Source organism: Podarcis bocagei, assembly GCF_964188305.1.
Source record: "Podarcis bocagei genome assembly, chromosome: 11".
In the NCBI taxonomy this organism is placed as follows: domain Eukaryota; kingdom Metazoa; phylum Chordata; class Lepidosauria; order Squamata; family Lacertidae; genus Podarcis; species Podarcis bocagei.
In genome coordinates, this window is record NC_138136.1 from 35,946,910 (window position 1) to 35,954,531 (window position 7,622).

The window sequence follows — 7,622 nt, forward strand, 5'->3', positions numbered from 1 at the left end:
ACAAGCCACTAGAGGCATTTATGTTGAAAATTCAGAAAGGGAGATCAGTTGCCAATAAGTGTGTTATCTCACAGTTCTTTGGAGTTTCTCTTTTTTTAATATATTTATTAAAAGTTTTTAAGATATAACAAGAAAAAGGAAAAATAAACATACAAAATAAAAAACAGTTAAAAACACACATTGATTTTCAATAACATATCTTCCATACACTTATTTCCTCGGACCTCCTCATACCTCCCTTCTTTGTATTCCAGTTCAATTTGTTAGTTCAGCAAATCCTTACCATTAAACTTTTACCCATTTGTAAAAAAAATTCATATCTCTTAAAGCATTACAGCTGGAAACCGCTTAGTTTCTATCCAACATCCTTCTAACATTCATTAATTTTACAATGTTTCTGTAAGTAGTCTTTGAATTTCTTCCAGTCTTCTTTCACCGACTCTTCTCCCTGGTCTCGGATTCTGCCAGTCATTTCTGCCAATTCCATGTAGTCAATCACCTTCATCTGCCATTCTTCCACAGTGGGTAGATCTTGTGTCTTCCAATACTTTGCAATAAGTATTCTTGCTGCTCTTGTTGCATACATAAAAAAAGTTCTGTCCTTCTTTGGCACCAATTGGCCGACAATGCCCAGGAGAAAGGCCTCTGGTTTCTTCAGGAAGGTATATTTAAATACCTTTTTCAGTTCATTATATATCATTTCCCAGAAAGCCTTAATCTTTGGGCACGTCCACCAAAGGTGAAAGAATGTACCTTCCGTTTCTTTACATTTCCAACATTTGTTATCGGGCAAATGATAGATTTTTGCGAGCTTGACGGGGGTCATGTACCACCTGTATATCATTTTCATAATATTCTCTTAAGGCATTACATTCCGTAAACTTCATACCTGTGGTCCATAACCGTTCCCAGTCAGCAAACTTAATATTATGTCCAACATCCTGTGCCCATTTAATCATAACAGATTTCACCGTTTCATCCTGAGTATTCCATTTCAACAGCAAATTATACATTCTTGACAAATTCTTAGTTTTGGGTTCTAACAGTTCTGTTTCTAATTTTGACTTTTCCACCTGGAAGCCAATTTTCTTATCCAAATTATATGTCTCCATTATCTGATAATAATGAAGCCAGTCTCTCACTTTGTTTTTTAATTTCTCAAAACTCTGCAATTTCAATCTATCTCCGTCTTGTTCAGTTCTTTGGAGTTTCTCAGCTCTCTGGCAGCCCACAGCCATCTATATCCCAAGACCATTCAGGGCACAGCCAGTGGGAAGAAGTATAGAGGCTTCCTCCATCACTTCAGAAGGGAAGACTATCAGGAGTCCAGCAGGAATCTACAAATGAGTGACTTTCTCATTTACACTAAACCAGCTTTTCTCAACCTTTTAAAAACCATGCCACCTTTAGCTAACCTTACGCCCAGCACTTCAAGAATGGCATCTCTAAATATTTACATTTTCAAAAGGATTTAAGTTCTGTGACTTGATTATGAATACACTAATCATGTTTGGCTGAATAATAATCAAGTACTAAAAAAAATAATCATTTTTAAAAAAATGCAAATGACATTTAAAATTTCAAAAAATTGGCTGATGTTAGGGACTGAGCAGAGAAGTGGTGGAGACCACCTCCCCATCCTGACTTCCAGGGAGGAAGAAGAGGAAGACAATAGAGATTTACAACAGTGGTTTGCGGGAGGTCACAGCTCAGAGGCAGATGAGGGGAAATGGGAAATAACAAGAGAGAAGGAGCAGACAGAGCCTGAGCAGCAGCTGGCTGACATGTCACTAGGAAGCATCCCAGACCCACCATCTCCCAGAACCCGGCAAGGCTTAAAAGTAGTAGAGCAAAGAGATTGAGGGCACTTAGCAGCACCCAATATTATAATCTTGACGAATGAGGCAGTAGAAGAGAAGGCGGGGTGAGGATTCACTCAGGACAACGCTATTGTCCAAGAGGCTGGGTTCTATAGCTTCTCTCTGTAAAGTTTGAAATAAAAAAGGACTGTAAGGAACTGTTCCTTGTCTTTATAATTTCCTGGGCAACCAGCCGAGAGCCCCTGACAGATTGTTCCCGTCAGGGGGACCAGTTGTGCTCTGGGCCCTTGTCCTTCATGGCTGATGAAAACTAGCAGAGGGAACAGCTGGCTGGGCCAGGGAAGTGATTAATGCCGCCTCAGGAGAGCGGGAGGTCCCTGCCTGCTTGGAGGAGGACGCAGTAAAACCACTCCTCAAGAAACTCTCCCTGGATTCAGGAAACCTTAAGAAACTACTGGTCAGTTGCCAAGTTCCCCTTCTTGGGCAAGGTTCTTGAGTGGGTGGTTGTGGATCAGATTCAGGTACTCTTGAAGGAAACTGGTTTTTAAGATCCATTTCAGTTGGGGTTTATGCCTGGTTTAGGCACAGAAACTGCTTTGGTCTCCCTGTATGATGACATCTGTGAGGAGAAAGGGGAAATGTGTCCTATTAAATCTTCTTGATCTCTGAACACAGTTTCTGTATCATCAACCATGGTAGGCTTCTACAGTGGCTGTCCAAGTTAATGATGAGGTGGCACCACTATTTGGAAGTGGTTTCATGCTTGGGGAGTGTTATTCGGCCCCATGGAGCCTTCAATTTGAGGTTCCTCATGGTTCAATTTTATCAGCTGGGGCAGACTTCAGTGGCTTACTGGAGCAAGACATTTTGAGCGTACTGCTCCAATCGACTGCATTAGTTGCCAATTTCTGGGCCCAATTCAAAGTGTTAGTTTTGAACTATAAATCTTTAAATGGCTCTTCTTGGTGTGGCTCCTCCCTCAGAGGTTGGCAACATGGGAATGGGCCTTTTCAGCCATGGCTAGGGGCGTACCTGTGAATGGCACTGTGGGTTAAAACACACAGCCTAGGGCTTGTTGATCAGAAAGTTGGCGGTTCGAATTCCTGTGACAGGGTGAGCTCCCGTTGCTCGGTCCCTGCTCCTGCCAACCTAGCAGTTCGAAAGCACGTCAAAGTGCAAGTAGATAAATAGGTACCGCTCCGGCGGGAAGGTGAACGGCGTTTCCGTGCGCTGCTCTGGTTCGCCAGAAGCGGCTTAGTCATGCTGGCCACATGACCCGGAACACTGGGCCCCATAACCTGACACGCAGCGTAAACTAATAATGCAGAGTTTTTAATTGAAAGAATAAGAACTTTACTGAATTAAAATAAACTTCTTCATAAACAATATGGTTCCAAACAGTTTGACTGAGATTACATACTGACTGAGCTGAGGCAGACTGACTCTTGACTGAAAACTTGCAGAGAGCACAGAGAGAAATTGGCTGCTAAGTCACATGTCAGAGTTGACTCAACAGTTAGGAGTTAGGCCTGAATAACTTTAGTAGGCCCAAATGATTGTGCAGTCCCAGCACTTCCCAGCCTGCTTTGCTGCTTCTGCTCTCACGTGTCTTTGTCACATGACAGGAGGAAGCAGAAAGGAAAGCTAGTGGAGGAAGCAAGCAGGCAAACAATGGATGGACATGGGAGGAGGAGAGGCGGAGCAGAGCAGACACGACCCCAATCCCAATGGCCCTGCAGAGTGATGAAAAGCAAACTTTTTGAGTTTCTGGTCCATGGTCTCTCCTGGCTTCAGAGGCGCCAATATAGCTCCTTGCCAAACACCACGGGCAGTGGGTCCCCATTTGTGGAGTGCTCTCCCCAGGGAGGCTCGCCTGGCACCTTCATTACATATCTTTAGGCGCCAGGCGAAAACGTTTTTGTATAGCCAGGCCTTTGGCTGCTTAACATTCTATGGCCTTTTAAATGTGTTTGTGGGAGGAGGGTTATTGGTTTGTTTTTGTTTTACAATGTATTCTGTGTTCTCAAGTTGTATTTTTATGTTGTGAACCTCTCTGTGATCTTCTGAGGGCGGTATACAACAGTATTTCTCCAATGAAAATAGGGACATCCTATTCCATCATCATCACCATCATCATCACTACCATCATCATCATCATCATTTATTTATATGCCACCCGTTAAACATTAAAAAACCATCCCTATACAGGGCTGCCTTCAGGTGTCTTCTAAAGGTTATATGGTTACTTATTTCCTTGGCTCAGGGGTTGCACAACTCCATTTCCTCCAACATTTCTCAGATGAAAATAGGGACATCCTAAGGAAAAGCAGGACATTCTGGGATCAAATCAGAAACCGGGACGGCTTCTGCAAATCCAGGACTGTCCCTGGAAAATAGGGACACTTGGAGGGTCTGTTGTTGTTGTTGTTGTTGTTGTTGTTGTTGTTGTTGTTGTTGTTGTTGTTGTTGTTGTTGTCATCATCATCATCATCATTAAAAAGGCATGGGGCAAACAAGCTATATATATAACTATATGGCTATAACTAGACTGTGGGAAATCATAACATTTAAATAATAATAATAATAATAATAATAATAATAATAATAATAATAATAATAATAAAATAATAATAATAATTTTTATTTTATTTATATCCTGCCCTCCCCAGCCGAAGCCAGGCTCAGGGGGGCATGTAATGCTTTGTTTACAAAGTTAGATATCATCACAAGATGGAACATACTATTATGAATTGCATAATAGTTGGGTTTGGTTATACTGCTTAATTGACCACAGATGAGTGTGCTGCCCTGTAAAAATACTAGTGTAAAACCGAATGAGTCTTCCTGTGGAGGCAGGGAGATGGTCCATAAAATCACATTACGTTCTGTTTATAAAATCTTTTTTCCAGCTGACGAGTAACTTCAGTGGTAGCATCAGTGATAGCAGAGTAGACTCATTAAAACTGATCATTCTCTGAGATGACCCATTAGCATTGGATTTACTGATGAATTTACCTTTCTTTGAACAGATAGATAGATAACCTCCCAGCCCTGACTCTCACATTTCCTTGACAATATTGCTCATATTTTACAAGGATACAATCTAGTCATCCTTATTTGAGGAAAAAATAATGGGTTTTCTACCTAGGTGGCCATGTAATATCCAGCGTCAGAAAAACGATCTCAATAATCTAGTGCTTTAGTCTAGGCAGGCGTTCTGATGAAACTCAGGTAACCTGTTTTGTATTTCATAAACTTAAACCACTTTATCTGAAGCTTTATCTCTTTTACGTAGAAAGAACAGGCAGCATGTTGGTTTTACCAGTGTGTATATCACATAGGCATGTATAGATTCTGTGTCCTTCCCAAATTACAAAGCCAGTGTGGTGTGGTGTAATGTAATGGCTATAGAATCAGACTAAGCTTTGGGAGACCAAGGTTCAAATCTCCATTTGGCCTTGAAGCTTGCTGGGTGACCTTAATCCAGTTAAGGACTATCAGCCTAATCTGCCTCGCAATGTTGTTGGGATTAGATGAGGAAACCAGGCACTCCACCTTGAACTCATTGGAGAGATAATGCAATGAATAATAAAAAAGTGAATAAGAGTGCCTCAGGAAAGGTTTTAATGTGGCTGGGTTGTCTGACCTGCAAACAAGGTGGGTTAAACCACAGAGCCTAGGACTTGCCGATCGGAAGGTCAGCGGTTCAAATCCCCGCGACAGGGTGAGCTCCCATTGCTCAGTCCCTGCTCCTGCCAACCTAGCAGTTCGAAAGCACAAAGTGCAAGTAGATAAATAGGTACTGCTCCGGCGGGAAGGTAAACGGCGTTTCCGTGCGCTGCTCTGGTTTGCCAGAAGCGGCTTAGTCATGCTGGCCACATAAAGCTGTACGCTGGCTCCCTTGGCCAATAAAGCGAGATGAACGCCGCAAGCCCAGAGTTGGTCACGACTGGACCTAATGGTCAGGAGTACCTTTACCTTACAGATTACCTAAAGTCCTCACTGTGGACTTGGGCCCCTCAAAATGTGAGTGTGCGTGTGTGTTTAGAGTGAAATGAAGGTGACCAAGGAAACCCTTTGAACTTTCAATTTAGCTCAGTGTTTCTCAAGTAGTGGGCCTTGAGCCTTGCTGCCATAGCCTGTCCAGTGCCTTTTCCCTTGCTGAAGCTGCCAAAGCCTTTTGAGTGGACAAGGCCAGGAGCAGCAGTTCCTTGTCTGCTGAGTAAGACGGGTTGGGGAGACAGATAAATTTGGGTTTGGGGTGAAAGGGAGGAAGGCTGAAAATTGGTAGAAGGACCAAAAGAGGTGTTTAAGAAAATGGGAAGGTGAGATAAAAGGTGAATATATATTATATTGCTGTTTTTATTTATTAATTGATTAATAAACTGGAACAGAAAGGCAGGGGATGAGATAGGAAGAAGCAAACACAAAAGGACCAAAGGAGGAACAAAAGAAAACAGTCATCTGAGAGCTGAGGGATGGAGAGAATAAGATGCAAACTGAGCGCAAAAAGAGAATGCCAGAGGAAATTACAAGAGGTGCATAAAAACAATATGTGAGGCATGTAGGGATAGAATGGAAAAAATAAAATAAAATGCCTAAGGGTAAGAAATGTGAGGAAACCCCGTCTAGCTTTAAATCACATTGAATTCAGAATGCTCCAGTCACAGTAGTTTTGGAGAGGGATGGTGAAGTAAACTTTTAAAAATATTTCCTACTGTGTGCAACCAAACAATCTGCAAGCTTTTAAGTTCCCCAGAACTCTTCATCAGGCTAGATTGTTAAAAAGAAAAACACAAAACAGGGAAAGGGAGAAGACTATTCAGACCAGTCGTGTATTTTTAAGATAGAGTGTGAGACATTTCAGTGAGTCCCTTTAAGGTGCTTCGCAGTTTTCAGGCTGCACCCAGGCCTCTTGGGAAGGCCTGAGACGCATAATGGCTGATCCACCATCTTTGCAAATACAACAACCAGTTTTTACTCAGTTCTACCTCCAATCTTAGGTGATATGCACAGGTTCCTTTGTTAGGTGGAGAACAGGAATAAAAGAAACTAGGTAGTCCATATATAAACATTTGTTGTTGTTGTTTAGTCGTTTAGTTGTGTCCGACTCTTCGTGACCCCATAGACCAGAGCACGCCAGGTAGAGATTAACTTAACTGACTACACTAGCCTGTTTCTGTGTCTCCTCTGAATTGCCTTCTCCTACCCACTGGCGTAGGGATATAGGGGGGTGGAGGGGCACCCCGCTCCGGGTGTTATGCCTAAGGAGAGTGACAAGATTGCCCCCTGGGCGGATTGCTGACGCGCCAATCGTTGCGGCAGATCTTCTGAGGGAGCAATCTTCTCACCCCCCCCCAGTGGATTTCCGACATGTCGATCTGTTTGGGGGGGCCCGCACGAGGTTCACGGGCGGCAGCCCCGTGGGAGGGTCTCCCCGCCCCCACCGCACCGGGTACCAGAGGAACTAGCTGCGCCCCTGTCCTACCTACCCCAAGTGCTGCTGAGACAGAACTGTTATCATAATGGCACATGGGGTAGAGAACAAAGACTCACCCCTTGAGGTCTTGAATGCCAAAGTTAACAGCTAAAATAACATAACTTAATGATTATTGCTTTAGGGAATAATGGAAGCCTTTTTCAGACTATTTAAAGAAATATTATAGTATAATGAATTCACGAGTAGGATTTGAACTATGAGCAACAGAAGTAATTAGAGATTATTGTATTATGATATAAAAGAGGGAAGGCAGGGTGCAGCAAAGGGATGGAATAAAAAACACCATGGGAAATGGAATGGGA